Below are 19,686 nucleotides of genomic sequence, written 5' to 3' on the forward strand. Positions count from 1 at the left end.
TAATTACACTAATACATATAAAGTCGGTGTGTTAGTACAACGACTGCTAAATATAAAATACAGGGAAGACGTTTATAAAAATCCACAGGAAGGGGTAGAATATGTAGTTTGGCTAGAGGCTTGCATAGTGTACAGTAGACCCTGGGTCTTCATTACAGCACCATGGAGGAAAAATATCCCCACATAAAAATAAGTGAAATTGAATATAAAAGAGTATGTGAATAAAAAGGCTATTATTAACTTTTAGAGTCAATTATGCAGCAATTAGAGAATTTCAGTGATTTCATAAATTTTTACTCCAGGGAATTAAAATATAGAAACACACACTGCTATGTTGTTCCAAGCTTTAAAAGAGAGTAAACAAAACTTAAATTGGTGGAGATTGTTAGGGAATGATTGTTTTGAGGTTGTTTGCTTGCTGGTTTGTTTGCTTTTCTTGAACCAGGTTCCTGGCTGGCCTGGAGCTCACAGAGATCTGCCTGCCCCTGCCTCAAGTGACAGGATTAAAGGTGTGTGCCACATGCCTAGCAGGAACAAGGTTTGTAACACAGTTCTTTCAGAAATTCAATAGAAAGATACTGGAGTAAGCACGCTATGACTTTAATTATCAGTAAATGGAAACAAAATAACCAAGAAGAACCTATGAGGGGTGTCGAGGTGGCTCAGCTGGCCAAGGCACCTGCCTTCAAGCCTGAAGACTTGAGTTCCATCCCCAGTACTCACACGATAAAAGGAGAAAACCAACCCCATCATTTGTCCTCTGATCTCTGCACATGCACGAAGCACACGGCACACAAATATAATTATAAACAATTCTTAAAAAGCACATGGTGTTTTAAAAATCAAGATAAGGTCTAGGAGATGACATAGTCGGTGTGAGGACCTGAGTTCTAATCTCCACCACCCCAGTCCAGGAATAGCTGTATGCTTCCACAGCCCCAGTGCTGGGAGGGGGGTGGGAACAGAAGGGTGTTGGTTGGGGCTTGCTGGCGGCCAGCCTCACCAAATCACAACACAAAATGGTGAGTGCCGGGTGCAGTGAGAGCCTCCTGTTTCAAGGGACTAAGACCAGGGCATCTGAAGGCTTCCTGTTACGTTCACCCCACATCCCACACCCCACATCCCACACCCCACATCCCACACACAGGCAAGCGCACTCACATACACCAAACTGAAACCCCAAACAACCCCCCCCAATAAAACAAAGAAAAACCCCCAAATATCCCGGCAGAGTTTTTAAACTTCCTAACCGGCCCTCCTGCTAACCGGGCCTCTCTCTTGCTTACCTGGAAGCCCATCCTCCAGCTTGCTATGATGAGATCCTTTTAGAGATCTTAACAAGACTGGACCAACTCTCATCATGTCACACTCCAAATTACCTTCGTGCCCCACTTGAATAAAATCCAAATCCCTAGGCAGGTCTACGAGGTCCCACGTGACCACTCACCTCCCTTAGGGGCAGCATCACTGTGTGGGCCGTCCTGTGACTGCAATGTTCGTCCTCAACCCACTGCACAAGGCTGGATCCTTTTCATCTTTTAGATCTCAGCTTAAATGGTTCTTTCTTGCAGAAGCCATATGCAAGCTCTGCATTTAAATAGGAAAAAGGTACTCAGTGTTCTTCCGTGTGGCAGCCACCGACACTTGATATTCAGTACACATTCTCAGAACCCAAGGAGACAAGGTTCTATTATTATCATAGGCATCTTTAGCAAGTGAACTGAATCCCAAGAATTAGGTAAAAATTCCAGCAGGCAGCAAGAAAGTGGCTTAACAGAGCTGTCACTGGATTTTTCTGTCCTGCTGTCTACAAGACAGCTTGCTAGCGACCCCAATCACATGATCTGCTGATTTTCACTCGAGCACATTGCAAGGCGCTATTTCTTTGAGAATTGTCCCGTCTTGACAGACTAAAAGACGGTGTTTTGTCTGCTGTCTTGTCTCGCCCCTAGAATATGTGTAGCATATGCTAAGGATTCCGTGAATGCCTTTGTTCCATTCAGGCCTTCAGCGAATTGGCTGAGGTCTACCCACACCAGAGAGAAACCTGCTTTAACTATAGTGTTGTCTACAGATTTAAATGTTAATCACAGCTAAAAACTGTCCTTACAGGAACAGCCAAAATGCTTGAACCATTTCCTGGGTACCCCCAAACCCAGTCAAAGGACACATAAAATACCCTTAGTATGACTCAGGAAAGCAACTGGGAAGAGTGGCCAAGTGTACAGAGTGGAACTATGCATTCAGCTAAGGACTTTAGGGGGCTGAATGATTCAGTGCCCAAGAGCACTTGCTTCTCTCGCAGAGATCCTGAGTTCACTTCCCAGCTCCTACGTCTAGTGACTAACAACTGTCATTAACTCCAGCCCAGGAGATCTGAACGCCCCTCCTGGCCTCTGTGGGAATCCACATATATGTGGCACACAGATACATACACATAAATAAGAATAAGTCTGAAAAAAAAATCTTAGTAAGATTATTGGCAAGATGGCGGCCAGGAAAATTTTGATGAACAATTCCATTAACAGACGCTTCGATGAAGGCATTGAGGGTGAGTAGGAGGTGAGGATACTGATATATGCAAGGGTGCTTTGTGGAAAGAGAGGTGACTGTGGATACTGACCGTGGCAGGTTGACGGGAAGAGGATAATCTAATTGCTTCTATTCCCAATGAAGCACAGGGTAAGCTCATCTGATGAGAATGTAAAGGAGGTGGCCTAAGAATATTCCGAGAAAAAACACAAAGCATGATGGTGATTTGGGGTTTTTGTTTGCTTACTTCTTTTGAGATTTTGAGACCAGGTCTCCTGGAGCCTGGGCTGGCCTCAAATTTGTTTTATAACTGAGAATGACCTTCTACCCCTGATCCCTTTGCCTCCACCTTGGAAGTGTTGAGTTTATATGTGCCACCACACTTGGCTATGACCATGACTTTGAAGAGCACAAACTGGAATTGTGAGGCAGGCAGCAGAAGTCTGTCTTGGATGTATGGTCCTGAACTTGAAAAGGAGCCGGATTCTACATTTCGGCATTAAATGCCAGCCATGCTCAGGTGCAGGCCGAGAGTAGATAGCTGCTGAACGCCAACCAGAGCTGTCCTTGGCCAGGTAAATGCAGCGGAGGAAGAAGATGGGAGATAGGAAATAGTTAGCAATATATTTTTTATAAGTATAAGCTCAGAGTCTTTGAATATCCTTGTAGAGATTCTACACTAAGAAGACAAATGGGGAAGATACTTCTCTATTATTAGGAAGGTATGAGAGGGTGGAAAATTTCCTTAAGATGCTCTCCCAGTAAAATTTTCAGCCAAAGAGAACGGGGTTCTAAATATCCCATTACACATGGAACAGCTAATGTGATCTCACTTGAGGATTTTAATATGACCATAGTACAGGAAAAAAGTTAAGACAATTTTGTTTTAATGTATATGCGTTTAATTTTAATTGGAAGCTTTAAATATCACTTTTTAAACGTTTTATTGTGAATTGTGGTTTCTCGGAAACTTGTAAAAACAGTAGAGAGGTTCCATGCAACCCTCGCCCAGATTCTGTACACTGAAGGCCACCAAAGAGTGACTTCAAAAGCAGGAAGCTGACCCTGGGACATGGCACAATGTCCAATGGTTTTCAAGCCATTTTGTCACATGTGGATACGCGTAATCGGTGAATTGATACAGAATCAGGTCATCACAAAGATCTCAAAAGTCAATCAGTACACCCCACGGCATTTGGTTGGGAAGATACAAAACATCACCTCTGGTTTCCTGAGACAATTACTTTAGTATGCCTTTCTTTGGTTGTAACAATGTATACCTCGATTGTTTTTGTGGACCAGCTCACTTCCTTCACCTTTTATTTTCCAGACCTCAAGGTGTTGATAGGAAATCAGGGGTTACAAAGTTGTTACAAGAGAATAATGAAACTGCTCTTCCTGACAGTTGGTTAAGATTGCTACATTCAAGTACTATTTTATAAAGTTGCAAGACAGAAACCAGAAAAGTCAAACTTACCTAGTCTGGAGTAGTTTATATATGTAATATTAAGTTGAGCAAGGAGAGGGGCTGGAGAAAAAGTCCTGACTGCTTTCCAGAGGACCCAGGTTTCATTCCCAGCTCTCACATGGCAGCTAGTCTCAGTGGATTTGACATCCTCTTCTAGCTGTCCTGGGCATCAGGCGCACACATGGTACACAGACATACATGCAGGCAAAACACTCATATACATAAAAATAAATTTAAAAAAATGAAAGGAGGAAAATATCTCAAACAAAGGGGGATTTTTGTTTCTTTGCTTCTGCTGTGTACCTAGATCATCCAAATTCCAATAATAATGAATCAACTTTAAAAAATGTGACTACATATGCATATCTGTAAATCTGAGAGCAGACTTAACTTTTATTCTTTTGTGGTGTTAGGGACAGAATCCAGACATGCGAGCTCTTTCTCCAGCCCTCTTCTTACTTTTTGAAGACAAAAGTCTCACCAAGTTGCACAGGCTGCCCTTGAGCTGATTCTTCACAGGCAGGCTTTGAACTTGGTGTCCTTCTGCCTTGGCCTCTCAAGCAGCACAGTTTACAGGCTCACACTGCCACACGAGGGTTTCAGCCTTGATCTAATTTTTGTTCTTGCTTTTTGAGACCCAGTCTCACTGTGTAGGCCAGAATGGACCTAGAATTCATAACAGTCCTCCCTCAGTGCCTTAACCTTTGAGAACAATGCTTAGACTGGATGCTGGTAAGCTGATAAGAAAGGCAGATTCTGTATTGATGCCGGGAATTCATTTCTCATGGGGCTACGGCTTAGCAGTCTGAACCTCATAGAATTCTAAGCACAGCAGAATTGAAGTTAATAGATCTCAAGTGATAGGAAACAGGGCTGGCTGTCACAGAAATGAAGCTACAAACCATAACAGGGTAAGAATGAAGGGTGCTGTGCTGACTTGAGCATTGGGGAAATCAGTATAAGCATCCTAACTTAGAGCATTCTAGACAAGCAGTATCTGTGTATACAAGGATTAATATATGTACATCTGTGGCCAAGCTATGTCCCCAAGGGAGGCAATGCATGGACGCATGGATACCCAACAAGTGCAAATACTGAGTGCATCTCATGCCCAGATCTTGGTTTTTAAAACCACTTTTTTTTTAGGGCAAGGACCATGGTTTCCCTGTGTGTGTTTGGTGGGGGTTTTATGGGCAGGAAGACTACAAGATGAGTCTGGAAGTGCTAGAAAATGTATGCTGAACCCCCAAAACAAACCCAAGAAGGTCAAAGGCTCATGATGTCATAAGCACCAAGGAATCAACTTTAAAGAATTCTGAAAGGCCAAAGTTGGAAGACACACACACACACACACACACACACACACACACACACACACACACAATCTCCAGGAGTCTATCCTGATAGAAACTGAATAACAGATATTCCTTATGTAGACAGAAACAGAAAACTAAAGTGTCTATCATCTGTGACCTGTGAGCTGGCTAACAAACTTTTGTTAATCAGCTTGAATTTCTTCTCAAGTGTGGGTTTTAAAAGAGCCCCCCACCCCATCATGAAAGCTGAGTGCTGGTACTGGAGAGATGGCTCAGTGGTCAAGAGCACTGGCTGCCCTTGCAGAGGACCTGAGTTTTGTTCCTGGCACCCACATGGCAATTCACAGTGGTCTGTCACTCCCATTCCAGGAATCTGATGCCTTCTTCTGACCTCTGTGGACACTGCATGCATGTGGGGCACTTAAATACACATAAAAATAGAAGCTCTTTTTTTACAAGTTAAAATGTTCTCAAAAGTTGAGTTTTAAATATTAACAATGACTTTATGTCCTTCTTTAGTGATTCTGGGACTACTTCCCACAGCCTGCAAAGCCATACAAACAGAAGAAACAATAGACCCAGCACCCTGTGGCTTCCTCTGTCTAAAAACCACGTGGGATACTTGATGAGCATTCCCCACGCTCTCAGTAGACATTTTTAACATTCCAATGACAGCATCCCCATTTCAGGGCTCTTCTCTGAGCTTAGAACTTGACACTGTGACTTTGCTTAAATATATAATATAAATATATATCATTAACACAGAGCACTAAAAGTTTCATCTTTGTTTAATGGCTCTCCAATGTAAGATATTAACTGTGCTTCACTGTATCCTTCAGACCTGGGTGTTTTTCTTTTATGCCCCATCCTACTGCAAGAGTTTGTTTCTTACTGTGGTGATTTGAAGAAAATGTCCCCCAAAGAGAATGGCACTATTAGGAGGTGTGACCTTATTGAAGTAAGTATGGACTTGTTTGAGGAAGTGTGTCATTGTGGGAGTGAGCTTTGGTGTTTCTTTGCTCAAGCTTCGCTCAGTGTGATACAGTCCACTTCTTGTTGCTTGCATATCAAGATGTAGCCAGCACCGTGTCTGCCTGCACGCTGCCATGCCCCCTGCCATGACAATAATAGACTAAACCTCTGAAACTAAACCACTACTTACTTCAATTAAATGTTTTCCTTTATAAGAGTTGCTGTGGTCATGGTTTCTCTTCACAGCAATAGAAACCCTAACTAAGACATCCTCCTTTGACAATAACTGTATTAGGATGAAAAAACCCATGTCTAAGGATGTGCCCAGGCTATTTGTGTAATTTGAGATTCCATATTAATAAAGTATGCATTTGGTTCAATGTCCATCAGTTTGTTTATATTCAACTTCTTTTTGAGACAAGATCTTAGTACCTAGCCTTGGCTGCCCTTGTACTTGCCATGTAGACAAGGCTAACTTCAACTCACAGAGGTCTGCCTGCCTCTGACTCCTAAGGGCCAGGATTAAATGTATGTACCACCACACTTGGCCCTATATTCAACTTTTAAAGTGTTTATCTCCTTTGTCCAATTTGGTTTTAATTGTCAACTTGACACAGCCTAGAGACATCTGACAAGAAAGTCTTGATTGAGGAATTGCCCAGAAAAGATTGGCCTACGCACATATCTGGAAGGGGGGTGGGAGGGTAACACTGATTATTAACTGATGCAGGAGTGCTGTGAGATGTCTTTCTGTATGCTGTGAATATGTGTTGCTCTGATTGGTTGATAGAAAAAGCCATTTGGCCTATGGCAAGGCAGCTTAGAGGCAGGTGGGAAATCCAAACAGATAGACAGGAAGAGAAAGGAGAGGCAACGTAGACGCTGCCAGCCACTGCCAGGAGAAGCAAGATGTAAAGATACCAGTAAGCCAGGAGCCACGTGGCAAAGTATAGATTTATAGAAATGGGTTAGTTTAAGATATAAGAGCTAGCTAGCAAGAAGCCTGCCATGGCCATAATTTAAAAATAATATAAGCCTCTGTGTGCTTATTTGGGTCTGAGCAACCACGGGACTGGGCAGGACACAGGAAAACTTCTGGCTACACAGGAGGGCCCAGCTCACTGTGAGAAGCAGCATCCTGAGGCAGGTGGTTCTTGACTGTATAAGAAAGCTAGCAAAGCATGAATCTGAAATTAAGCCTGGTTCTCTTCAAGACTTCTGCTTCAAATTCCTGCCCCATTTGAGTTCCCTCACTGGCTTCCTTCAGTGATTGTTTGTGACCTGGAATTATTAACCAAATAAAGTAAATCCCTTTCCTTGCCTATGGAGCTTTTGGTCATGGTGGTTTACAAAAGCAACCAGGAGGAAACTGGATCACCCTCCCTTGTAATCTTTCATGAGTTTTTGACTTTCTGTTCCACTTTTATTTGCAAATACACGTATGGTTATGTAATGTTTTTTTATTTCCTCCTTTTCCTAGGAGCTTACTCCAAGGCTAGGAAAAATGGAGTGTTTGAGACAATAAATGCTTCTTTTACAACATCCATATGGTCTTGATCTCATCCAGTGCCCAGGATGCTAAGATGGCTGCCTTCAAATCAGATGAACACCCCTGAGACTAGCAGGGGTTCTCAACCTCCCAAATGCTGTGACTCTTGAATACAGTTAGTTCATGTTGTGGTGACCCCAACCACAAAATAATTTTCATTGCTACTTCATAACTGTAATTTGCTACTGTTAATGAATTATAATGTAAATATTTTTAGAGATAGAGGTTTGCCAAATAAATTCTGACTCACAGATTGAGAACCACTGCTCTAGAGCAAATACATCCAGGAGTTTTGTAGGCAAAGGCCATTTGGCTTAAATGCATTATAGCTTTCTCCCTAAAGAAAATAGTTTTCAGTAAGTCCTCAAATGTACAGGATGACTAGCCAGCTTATTCTCTCTGGGGTTCATTCAAAAGAAGAAAAGCCAAGGATACTGGCATACATTTGAATTTTCTACTTTTAAACAAAATCAATGTTTTTGAATTCTCTTATTAACATACTCTGGTCTATTTGGAAAAGTCTAGAATGTGTTCCTGAGAGGAAAACTTATCTTCTACCAACTTAGTTTCCAAGTTGGCTTCATAGTTGGTTTTCTAAAGCTTAATAGGTCAATAAGAAAATGGCATATTGCATACACGTCAGCACATTCTACAAGGAACTCTTTAAAAAAGGAACTGGAGAGATGGCTCAGAGGTTAAGAGCATTGACTGTTCTTCCAGAGGTCCTGAGTTCAATTCCCAGCAACCACATGGTTGCTCATAACCATCCATAATGAGGGCTGATGCCCTCTTCTGGTGTGCATGCAAACATGCAGACAGAATACTGTATACCTAATAAATAAGTCTTTAAAAAAAAAGCCAGATCAAGGTAAGAGTGGAGAGTGCGTGTGTGTGTGTGTGTGTGTGTGTGTGTGTGTGTGTGTGTGTGTGTGTGTGTGTGTTGTAAGGCTTCAGAGGGAAAGTCTCATAAGGTCTATGTATGTAATTCAATCCCTTGGGAGGTCCTGGTGCTCATTCTCCTGGCTTTCGGGAGGCTCCCTTGGGCAGCGGCAGGGGTGGGGGTGGAGTGGGGGTGGGGGTGAGGGTGGGGATAGGGGTGGTGGTGGTGGTGGGGGGGGGGGGTGGTGGTGTGGTGTTGTGACAGCTGAATTGGCAGAAAGGTCTGCACTACGCATCACAGGGCAGTTTAGATGAGGTTCTTCCCTGCAACTGCTGTTTGCTCAGTCCTTTTTAGGCCATCCTGATGGGCTGTCAGGCCCTTCACTGGCCCACTAGAAAACTGGCCTGACGTCTCACTGGCCAACAGCTGTCTTGATTGCGGCAGACAAGACTTTGGTGAGAGGTCAGGAGTTACAGCTCCACGGAAGGCAAGAACACAGATTAGAACAAGGTTGAAAAAAAAAAAGCTCACAAGATCAAAGGGAGCCGCACAGCCCCATGTTCCACTAAAGAGGGGTCTCACTTCTGGAAGCAGGTCAGTCCAATTAAATGACGGCACAGCCTGTATTTGATGTTGGGCAATGACCTGTTCATCTCTACACTGTAGATCACACATTAGTTCTTATTTACACAGAGGCAGTCCCGCCTGCCAGCAGCTGCAGAAGCGCTTCCCAGTTGTCTGCTCAGTGCGTCCAGGACAGACTGGGAGTGCAGGGGTGGCACTGGATAATGGCAAGGGGTGTTGTCCCAGGGAAATGGTCAGATCTGCTTTTTCTAGATGGTAAGTTTTCAAACTTGGAAAGAAGGTCCACATTGCTCAGTGAGTTTGTGGTATGTGCGTAGACTGTCTATGAGTTGTTGGCTGCATCTAAGTGGTGCTCCATGAAGGACCTCAGGTTTGCAATCTGATTCACAGCTAAGGCAGGATATGCCTTTGCAGTCATTCCTGGGGCATCCCCAGACAAGACTGCACTGCTCACGGGTCAGTAAAGGGCGCAGACGAACCATTCTGGAGTATTGAACGTCAACAGCTATTTATATAGAGGAAGCCTATCCGCTGTGATTCACTAGCACATGACCTCGGAATGGACAGTGAGCGCTCACACCACCAGGGTCTCCATGCCAGAGAAGCACATTAAAGGAGACATGGAGAGTGCAGACTCATCCACAGGCCAGCTACCGGCTACTCACGCTGCTCCAGAATTCAGTGTTCTGACTTCTGCGAATACTCAGGAGCATGATGTGCCATGCTTCTTAATTGGAAGTGCAGTGTGCCAGACAGGCTGGCTGCCAGGTCATGCCTGAATTTTCCCCTACAGGAATAGTTGTTAGGAAGGTGACAGATAGCCAAGTCCACGTAATCTTGATCATTGGAGATCTTTATATAACTTTTTTTTTAGTTTTTTGTTTTTCGAGACAGGTTTCTCTGTGTGGTTTTGGTGCCTGTCCTGGATCTCACTCTGTAGACCAGGCTGGCCTCAAACTCACAGAAATCCACCTGGCTCTGCCTCCCGAGTGTGGGATTAAAGGCGCGCCACCGCTGACCGGCTATATAACTTTTTATACATAAATTACAGAGACAACGGCCATTTTCAGACAAAGTCAGAGTGGTACCTGTGACACACAAGATTGGAATCTGATGCCTCTGTGATCTTTATTACTAGTTATGTTGGACTTTATACATCTCTATTTTCCATGTGCCTCTGTTGGGCTCTAAGACCCCAAACAGGCCAAATACATGGTTTGTCCTGGTTTGCTGCTACTGTGATAAAGACCATGGCCAAAAGCAACTTGGGGAGAAAAGGGTTTATTTGGCTTAGACATCCCTATCACAGTCCATCACTGAGGGAAGCAGGAACTCAAGAAGGGCAGGAATCTGGAGAAGCAAAAATGGAAACAGAGACCATGGTGGAATGCTGATTACTGACTTGCTTCCCATAACTCAATCATATGGTGATATTTTATTTGTACTGAAATGTGATTTTATTTGTATGTTAATAAATAAAGTTGCCTGGGGGTCAGAGCTATTAGCAAGCCATAGCGAAAGCTGGGCGGTGGTGGTGCACGCCTTTAATCCCAGCACTTGGTAGGCAGAGTTAGGTAGATCTCTGTGTGTTCAAGGATACAGTCAGCATTGGAGACACACTCCTTTAATCTCAATACCAACCATAGAAGACCTGGAGGTCTGTACAGACAGGCAGTGACTAGGAGGTCATGTGGTTGAGTTTACAACCAATGAGAAAGCAGAACAGAAACTCTATAAAAAAAGACAGACACAGGAAGTAGCTCTATTTCGAAGAGGTACAGCGACAGTGAAGGGTAAGGTTTTTAGCTCTTAGCTACTGCTCTGACCTCTTGGCTTTCATCTCTGTATTGGCTCTGTGTTTCTTATTTAATAAGACAGTTGGTTACATCTACACAATCAGCTTGATATTATTAGTTTAATATCATTATTATTTTAAGTACAACTGTGGTGATTTGACTGGGAATGACTCCGACAGGCTCAAATGTTTGTGCCAAAGTTGGTGGAACAGTTTGAGAAGGATTAGGAGGTGTGGTTTTGTTGGAGGAGGTGTGTCACTGGGAGCAGGCTTTGAGGTTTCAAAAGCCCATGTCATTCCCAGTCAGTGTTCCCTCCCTTCCTCCTCCCTCTCCCCCTCTCTAACTTTAAGATCAGGGTGTAAACTCTCAGCTACTACTTCAGCACCATGTCTGCTTGCCTGCTGCCATGCTCCTGTTATGATAGTTGTGAACCAACCCTCTGAAACTGAAACTTTTTCTTGCTAAGTTACTTTGGTTATGGTGTCTGTTCACAGCGATAGAAAAGGAACTAAGGCAGCCTGGGGCCACTTGCCTAGGGATAGCACCACAGTGGGGCAAGCCCTCCCACATCCATCTTCAACCGAGAAAATGCTTCACAGACTTGTCCACAGGCCATCTAATGGAGGTGTTTTTCTCAATTGAGGTTCCTTCCTCCCAGATGTCAAAAAACTAACCAGTACAACAGCCTTACATTTCAGAATGACAACTTGTGGGGGTTTGAAAGAAAATGTCCCCCATAGGGAGTGGCACTATGAGGAGGTGTGGCTTTGTTGGAGTAGGTATGGTCTTGTTAGAGGAAGTTTGTCACTGTGGGGGTGGGTTTTGAGGTTTCCTAAGCTCAAGCTACATACAGCGTAGCACTCAGTTCACTTCCTGATGCTTGCAGATCAAGTTGTTGAACTCTCAGCTCCTTCTCCAGCACCATGTCTGCCTCTGCCTACATGCCACCCACCATGAAGATAATGAATGGACTAAACCTCTGAACTGTAATCTAGCCCCAATTAAATGTTTTCCTTTATAATAACTGCCTTGGTCATGGTGTCTCTTCACAGCAATAGAAACTCTAACTAAGACATAGCTCTAGGAAAAGGTGTCAAAAATAATATCAAGGTCAGGGAAGGGAGTTCCTTCAAATATATGGAGATGAAGTTTTTGGTCCAAGATAAAGATTATTTCATGGTGTAATTTACTGTTGGAAAAGGCCCTATAAAGTTTTAGTTTGAGGTAAACCACAGGGAGTACCTTCTGATTATCATTTGATGACCTGGCTCTAACTTGGCTGCCCTGAGTCCATGGATTTCATTTTGATGGCAGTGTAGGTGATTAGCAGTACTTTGTAGGAGTCCTATCTGGTAGGTGACAATGTGTGTTCTTCCAAACAGTGATGGATACTTGAGCATTTGGATGAAACACATGGCAGGGACGGTCAGTGAAGACCACATGTTGACAATATGCTCCAAGTATAACAACCCTTTATGACTGTTTTTCAGTGCTGGGGGCCAAACCCAGGGCTAGTTTATACAGGTTAAGTGGGTACTCTGCCACTGAGCCCCATCCCCAGCACACTCCTGCATATAACAGGCTGTTGTATGGCACTATTTGCTCATGCTACCACATGTAGCCCAGGAGAGTCTTGAACTCACTGTGTGACTGAGGTCAGTCTCAAATTTGCCGCAGTCTCCTGTCTGCGTTTCCCCAGTGCTGGGATTACAAACATGTGCTACCACTCTTGGCCTCCAACACCTACTTTAAAAGGTTATGCTCTGCTGGGTTGGCGGTATGTACCTATAATCCCACCACTGGAGAGGTGAAAGCAAGAGGATTAGGAGTTCAAAGTCAGCTTGGGCTACATAAGACCCTGCCTAATAAAGCAAAAAACAAAGATCTTTTTTTTTTCCTGTGGGAAAAGTCTAGATTTTTTTTGGGGGGGGGTGCGTATTTGAGACAGGGTTCTTCTGTGTAGCCCTAGCTATCCTGGAACTCACTCTGCAGATCAGGCTGGCCTCAAATTCAGAGAGATCTGACTGCCTATGCCTCCTGAGTGCTGGGATTAAAGGTATGTGCCACCATCACCACCTGGCTAGACTTTTTTCTTTTTATGTAAGAGACAATGGTCATGCTTATGGCCATTAGCGTAGACTATGTGTTTCTCCTAGAGTTCTTTTTATGTTTTACTTGTCCCAAGGATTAAGTAGAGAGATGGAAGTCTAATGACCAGATTCTTTGCAAGCCAACTGAGTTCCTAGGTGAAAAGGCTTGCTAAATTTGGTATACAGAGAGTGGAGGTCAGGACTGGAAAAGGGCAATGCCCATTTCAGTGTTTTAAAAGAGACTGATACAGGGAGGTTTCCATGGCCATGACTGGAAGGGCTGAGATTGGGGATCCATTGGCTATAAATTCCTATAATCTTTTGTCCTTGGAGAAGGATGGACAAACTGACTCAAGGCATTTGGGGGATATGAATCCCCTACTCTATTTTACACCCTAATTGGGAATTGCTATGCCTACCCACTGTCTCAGTCAGCCAGTGCCTTAGATAGTCTCTGACCACAGAGTACAAAAGGGTATTTTCTATGTGGTTCTGGTGGTTGGGCAGGGTGAAGTGTGAATTCATCACTTGTGCTATGACTTCGAAAAAACCTTCACAAGGACGAAAGTTTCTTCTGGTTCAGCTGCGACTTCTTTTGAAAACCTTTGCAATGGTCCTATCAGTTTCTGTGTCATCCTTAAAAGGCGCAGGAAGGGGTGATTTGGGATTTTTTTTTTTCTTTTCCTTTTGGGGAGAGTTTTTCGCGACAGGGTTTCTCTGTGTAGCCCTGACTGTCCTGGAACTCGCTCTGTAGACCAGGCTGGCCTGGGATCTCCGCCAGCCCCTGCCTCCCAAGTGCTGGGATTAAAGGTGTGTGCCACCACCACCCTGCTGGGGGTGTTTTACTTTTGTTTCTTTTAAAGCAAATGCCAGCTCCGGCAGTTGCAGCAGACGTGTTCGGGAACCCTCAAGGCGTCTCGGTGTCCACGTGCTCGTGGCCTGAGCCATTCCATTAGCTCCAGGCCAGGAATATACTTGCTGCTTGGAGCCTGCTGTGGCATTGGGGACCAGCCCTGGCCGATCGGTTCTGCGGAAGCGCTGTCGTCAGGGTGCCGGGGGATGCTCTACCCCTCCGTTCTGGCCGCCGGGAGCTCAGGGCGTGCAAAGCTCGAGGGGACATGGGGAGACAGCCCGGATACCTTACCTGCGGGACACTCAACGCCCAGCATCCTAAAGCCAAGCCCGGGAGCCAGCTGTGACCCGAAACCTGACAGCTTGTGGCGGGGCGGGGCCGTAGACAGACAGCCAATCCAAAGTAGAGTGCCTCGAGCAGCCAGCCAACCCCAGCGAATACTCGGGGCGGGGCCGTAGACAGACAGCCAATCCAAAGTAGAGTGCCTCGAGCAGCCAGCCAACCCCAGCGAATACTCGGGGCGGGGCCTGCGCGGGTTGCAGCCAGTTCCCGGGCCTGGCCATTGGCTGCCGGAGATCTTCAGCCCGCCTCGCCCCTTCCGGTCCTGGGTCTGGAGGGAGAAGTCTGAGCGAGTGTAGAGTACCCTTCTCCGGATGCCGGGCGACCCAACCGGATTCATCAGGCTCCCACCTGGCCTTGGTGCTACTGGGTCTGGCGCTCCCGGCCTCCAGGCTTCCGGAGCGGCTGTTTCTTACGCCGCCATCCCCAATATCACATAAAGTAGTAGTAGTGGTGCAGGCCTGTAATCCCAGCATTCTGTGGGCAGAGGCAGGGAAGAGCCTCGGTTCAGGGTTACCTTTGACTTCCTGGCTGGTTGAGATCAGTCTGATCTTTTTGTTTGTAAGACTAGTTTTAATAGCTGAGCCATCTCTCCAACGCACCCTCACCCCACCCCGCCCCATCTCAATGTATAAGGTAGAGCGTTATCAATATCAACCTCTGGCTTCTATACACACAGATGCATATGTTGAGTCCACACACATGTGAACACGCACGCACACCACACATACAGGTAAAAAAAAAAAAAAAAAAAAGTGAAGTAAGGCCAGAGATGAGACGTATGTGATTATGACATAGTAAACGAGGGAAATTCACTTTCTGTAGAAGAGACAGCATTATGTTGGGATGTCCGTCTGTTACACAATCAGAGAGCATGTTGCCAATCAGCCTGAGAGTAAACAGTGAAACTGAAGTCCAGCACATTGACCCTGGACTGTGGAACTGCTAGCTTAGTGGACAAACATGAACACAAGAACCATTTTAAGCATGTAAAACTATCACTTACGAGGTGGAGAGATGATTCACTGGTTAAGAGCGCTGGGTTGCTCTTTCAGAGAACCTGGCTCATTTCCCAGCACCCACGTGGCGGCTCACAACCATCAGTAACTCTAGTCCTGGGATCTGATGCCCTCTACTGGCTTCCTCGGGCACTCACGTAGTGCACAGGCATACATGCAGGCAAAACACTCATAAAATACATATGTTTTAAGAGGTATCAATGACACCGCCATGAGGCTGAGGAAGGGATGATGATGTGGAAAGCTGAAGATAAGTTTATGAGGCAAAGGAGAGGCACCTGGGGGGTCTCATTTCTAGTTGAGGGAAGACCAACACAGAGCATGCTCCAGGAAGGACCTCCATGCATTCGTGGAAATGTGGGCTAGCTGCTGGAACTTCTGCACCAGCAGCCAAGGGCTGGGATAACAGGTGTGATAACAGGATATCAACTAGGCTGAAGGGGTAGGTGCTGCCAGAGTTGCTGGGCTGTCAGACCATACTAGATGTGGTTGAGTGTATTGAAAAATCTTCAAATACAAAGCTAGCCATGGCAGAACACACCTCTACGTGTAATCCCATCACTTGAGAGGCTGAGGCAGTAGGACTGATACAAGTTCAGGCCAGCCTGGTCTATTCAAGGAGTTCTTGGACAGCCAGGGTTGCATACTGAGACTCTGCTTCAAACAAAACAACAGAATGCCCTTAAACAATGTTCAATAGTAGCATGTGGCATAAATGCAGATCAATAAAACATCGGTATTTATAACCAGCATATGTTCAGGCAAGTATGTCAGATAATAGTAGCTGATTTTGAGTGCATATTTATTCCACTCTCTTTAGCTGCTCTCTGCAGATTATCTGGAGCTGGGTTTGGTGTCAGATGCCAGTCATCCTAACAAGACTGAATTGGGAGAACAGGGAGTTTCCGGCCACTCTGGGCTCCTTGATGACAATTTGTCTCAATCAACAACAAAAACAAGTCAGGTGTAGCGCACATGCCTGTCATCCGGCCACCTGATAGTTGGAAGCAGGGGCTGGAATTCAAGATCATCTTCTACCACAGAGTGAGTTTGAGGCCAGCCTGTGCTACAAGAGACCTTGTCTCAAAACAAAACAGAAGCAAAAACCCAATGTCAATTCCATTTATCCCACCAATTACTCTTCCCAGCGGCATGACTGAACTCATTTTTTTTTTCCTGAGACAAGGTTTCTCTGTGTAGCTTTAGCACCTTTCCTGGAACTCTTTCTGTAGCCCAGGCTGGCCTTGAACTCAAAGAGACCCGCCTGCCTCTGCCTCCCACGTGCTGGGATTAAAGGCATGCACCACCACTGCCTGGCTGATTGAACTCATTTTAACCTGAGGACCCATGTATCGCCAACACTTTGAGGAAGCTATTTGACCAACCAGTGTAGTGGGTGACATAAACGATGAAGGATTCCAAGCGCACACAATCAGTGAAGCAGCTGGCCACTCTAGCTCCAACTTCACACTTGCACACTTATGTCCACAAACATGGACTTAGGAGCTCTGCTGTGGCAAGAAAGTAGACACAAGGCAGAAGGCAGACAGCATGGAAATGTCCATGCTTATACCATCTGTATTGGTATATACTATTACTTTTCTGTGGGTGTGATCAAACACCATGACCTGTTGCAAGATATTTGGTTATACTGTGCAAAGATATGTCACTGTGATTGGTTTTAATAAAAAGCTAAATGGCCAGTAGCTAGGCAGGAGGTATAGGTGGGACTTCCAGACTGAAAGAGCTCTGGGAAGAAGAAAGGGGGAGTCACCAGCCAGACACAGAAGAAGCAGGACATGTAGGAGGAGAGGAAAAAGCCACGAGCCATGGGGCAACATGTAGATTAATAGAAATGGATTAATGTAAGTTATAGGAAGTAGTTAGAAACAAGCCTAAGCTAGGGCTGAGCTTTCATAATTAATAAGAATCTCTGTGTTGTTATTTAGGAGCTGGCTGGCAGGACAGAGAAAGATGAGTTACAATGACCAAGGCAACCTATAGAAGAAGGAGTTCATCTGGGGCTTATAGATCCAGAAGGTTAGAGTCCATGATGGCAATGTGGAGGTAGCAGGCATGGTGCTGGAATAGAAGCTGAGAGCTCACTTCTTGAACTACAAGCAGGAAGAAGAGAAAGGGCACGCAGAATAGCATGAGTTTTGAAACCTTGAAGCCTGCCCCTCAGGGACACACTTCTTCCAGCAAGGACACGCCTCCTAAGCTTCCCCAAACAGCCATCACCTGGGAACCAAGTATTCAAATACCTAAAACGTGTGTGTGTGTGTGGGGGGGGGGGGGATGGGACGGGCAATCTCATTCAAACTGCCACATCATTGAAGGTGCTTTTCCTAAAGGTGATTGTGGGTAGAAATTAGAATTCCCTAAAATTCAGAATTCTATGAGGGTAGCCATGTTAGAAGTCACCTGTTGACCAGATTGACTCAAGTCACGCAGTCTCCTCTCTTACAGTATTCAGTTATATTGGATTTAAATCTTGTTTATGGGCTGGTCGGTGGCGGCGCATGCCTTTAGTCCCAGCACTCGGGAGGCAGAGGCAGGTGGATCTCTGTGAATTCCAGGCCAGCCTGGTCTACCCAGTGAGTTCCAGGACAGGCTCCAAAGCTACACAGAGAAAACCTGTCTTGAAAAAAAAAAAACAACAAACAACAACAACAACAAATCTTGTTTACGGTTTTTGAAGATTTTCCTTAGTGTCCAATGTATTCAATAATGTTATAAATACTATTTGCCTGGTCAGTTCAGCTAATTAGCATAAGGTGTTTGATTTGAAATAAGCCAATTTTTTTGGTTGTTATTACTTTGAGAAGAAGGTCTCATATCTAGGTAGACCTGGACCTCACTACGTAGCTGAGGATGACCTTGAACTCCTGATCTTCCTTCTTCCACCAAGTGCTGGGATCACAGGCATGTACCACCACACCTGGCCCAACTGATTAATTCTATTAAAGAAAATTGAGTGACAGGAGAGATCTGATTCCTCTATAACATGATTTAATGAGGCTGCTTGAGTCGAGAGCTGTTCCACATCAAACAAGGAACACAAATCCCCGAGGTTCTATTTCTGGCTCTGCTGAAGATTTTGCTGTTATACCCAGAGCAAGATGGGACCTGTTAGCTCTTTTCTATCTGCAAAACGTAGGCAATGCTTTTGGCCTTTTTCATGGAGAAGCAGGATAAATGAGCACCATGAGTGACCTTGACCTATTTTGCAACTGCAAATGCATATTTATTGCTGTAATTTCATGAGAAATGAAAATCATCTCATGGGGTGGGGGGTCTGACAAGTTAATACAAAGCTAAATCTTTAAAATCTAGACCAGCTGCTCTTTAAAATTCCACTTCCCACATTTGAATAAGAAGAAGATAAATATATCTTTCAAGTAATGAAACTGAGAGGGAGGTAAAAAGATGCCTTCTAACTTGGGGTCAGCTTGTTTGGGGAACGAATTCTATTTTCAATAAGACTAGTAAGAGCATCTAAAATACATTATTAAGTCTTAAGTCAAATGAGACTGCCTTGTTGGAAAAAAATAACGTCCAAGTGAATTTCTGTGTCCATGGGGATGTACACGGGAATTTAGGAACTTAGTCTCTAATCCCAGCACTCAGGAGACAAAGGTAGGCAGATCTCTGTGAGTTCAAGGCCAGCCAGATATACATAGTGAGTTGGAGGCCGGCCTGATCTACATAGTGAGTTCCAGGCCAGCCTGATCTACACAGTGAGTTCCAGGCCAGCCAGCACTATGTAGAAAAACCCTATATTAGAAAGAAAGTAAACTGGCTGAGAAGTCTGTGGTAATGTGCTTTAGGATGGCTTGACCCCTCTGAGATCTCTTCATCAATCTCATTCCTGAAGTGGGTAGTGATGACTACAATCTCAGTTCTTGAAGGCTGTAGCAGGAGGATCACCATGAGTTCTGAGCTAGTCTGAGCTCTAGAGTGATTTCCATACCCTCGGGTATGTCTCATTCTTTCCTAGAGTGCCTCTCAGCCCCTGGGATGTTTGTTATTGGTGTGTGTGTGTGTGTGTGTGTGTGTGTTTGAGACAGGGTCTGTCTACATAGCTCTAGTTGTCCTGTAACTTACTATGTAGACCAGGCTGGCCTTGAACTCACAGAGATCTGTCTGCCTCTGCCTCCCAATGTTGTGATTAAAGGCATGTGCCATCACACCTTGCCCTTGTTCCTTTTTCTTTGGTTTTTTAGAGACAGGGTTTCTCTGTGGTGTTTTGGTGCCTGTCCTGGATCTTGCTTTGTAGACCAGGCT

This window comes from Peromyscus californicus, unplaced genomic scaffold (genome assembly GCF_007827085.1).
Source record: "Peromyscus californicus insignis strain IS unplaced genomic scaffold, ASM782708v3 Scaffold_13__1_contigs__length_99412109, whole genome shotgun sequence".
Lineage (NCBI taxonomy): Eukaryota > Metazoa > Chordata > Mammalia > Rodentia > Cricetidae > Peromyscus > Peromyscus californicus.